Source organism: Galeopterus variegatus, unplaced genomic scaffold, assembly GCF_000696425.1.
Source record: "Galeopterus variegatus unplaced genomic scaffold, G_variegatus-3.0.2 Scaffold213, whole genome shotgun sequence".
NCBI lineage: Eukaryota > Metazoa > Chordata > Mammalia > Dermoptera > Cynocephalidae > Galeopterus > Galeopterus variegatus.
In genome coordinates, this window is record NW_007726324.1 from 707,630 (window position 1) to 708,879 (window position 1,250).

Genomic DNA, 1,250 nt, shown 5'->3' on the forward strand with positions numbered 1-1,250 from the left:
GCTTGTTGCTTACCCTCTCTGAGCCCAACCTCCTCTTCAGTAAGATGCAATTAATAATGGCACCTACCTGGAGGGTTGTGGCGAGGATGAGTTGAGATGAGCTGTGCATGTGCTGGGCGCGGGGCCTGGCAGGGGCACTCGGTAATGGGTGGCTGTTGTTTCAGTGACTGGGCTTGACCAGGAAAGGGCTGACTGTGTGCTGCATTTCTTAGTTGACCAGTGGCATCCAAGGGCCTCAATGGCAAGTGACTTAGGGACTGCCCTTAAATGTCAGAGGATGAACTGTCAAGGAAGAGTGAGAGCTGCTAAAAGTCCAACCAGCTCTCTCTGGGTTTCGTTGTCCTTGGATTCTTTTAGGGACATTTCCCCCCAGTCAGTGAGAAATGGTGAGGTCGCATGAGAACATTCACGGGGAACAGGTGATGAAGGAGCTGGAAGTGGCCATTCCAAATTTCCTGGGAGTTGCAATGCCAAACAAACTTTCAGGGACACTCGGAGGCACCTGGGGAGAGTGGAGGCCAGGACACAGAGCCCCGCCAGGAGTTCACGACCTCAGTCCTTTGAGCTGCTGGTTCTGGAGGCAGTGACCTTGTGCCAGGTGGCTTGGTATTGCTTCCTCTCTAAAGCAAGTGCCTGACCTGTCTATTGTCAAGTAAATGAAGTTCTTAACTGCTGACTTTAGCAGGCCCCTAACCCCATTGCAAGAGTAACCGCAGCCTAGGAAAGCATGATGTTTCTCTTTTGTGGCCATTGTTGGACAGGGATACCAGTAGAAAGGCCACTGCAAATTTTCACAGAAGCAAGGCTCTTCAATCAACTACTTTTCCCACTTTCCCAGTGGATGTGAACGTCATGCCTGTTGAAGAAAGAGTTTTCAAGATGGCAGCTTGTGGAGCTGCATCTGTTTGGCAGAAATGTGTGGTTTGACCTGAACTGTTTTAAAATGTTTTCATGTTGAGACAGCTATGTAAGCATCTGGAAAAAATAAAGCAAGTTCACTCTGCACACCTGGAACAGTTCCCAAATTCCAAATGGATGTAAGAGTTAAATGTAAAAAATGACTGTTGAAGGAGTAGGTAAAACATTGGAGAATCATATAAAATTCAGAAGCCATAAAAGAGATAAATTTGATTTTATATATATATATATAATAATTTTATATATATTATTAAATTTGATTATATATATATATATATATATATATATAAAAATATATATAAAAGTTTTTAAAATTATTATATATATATATA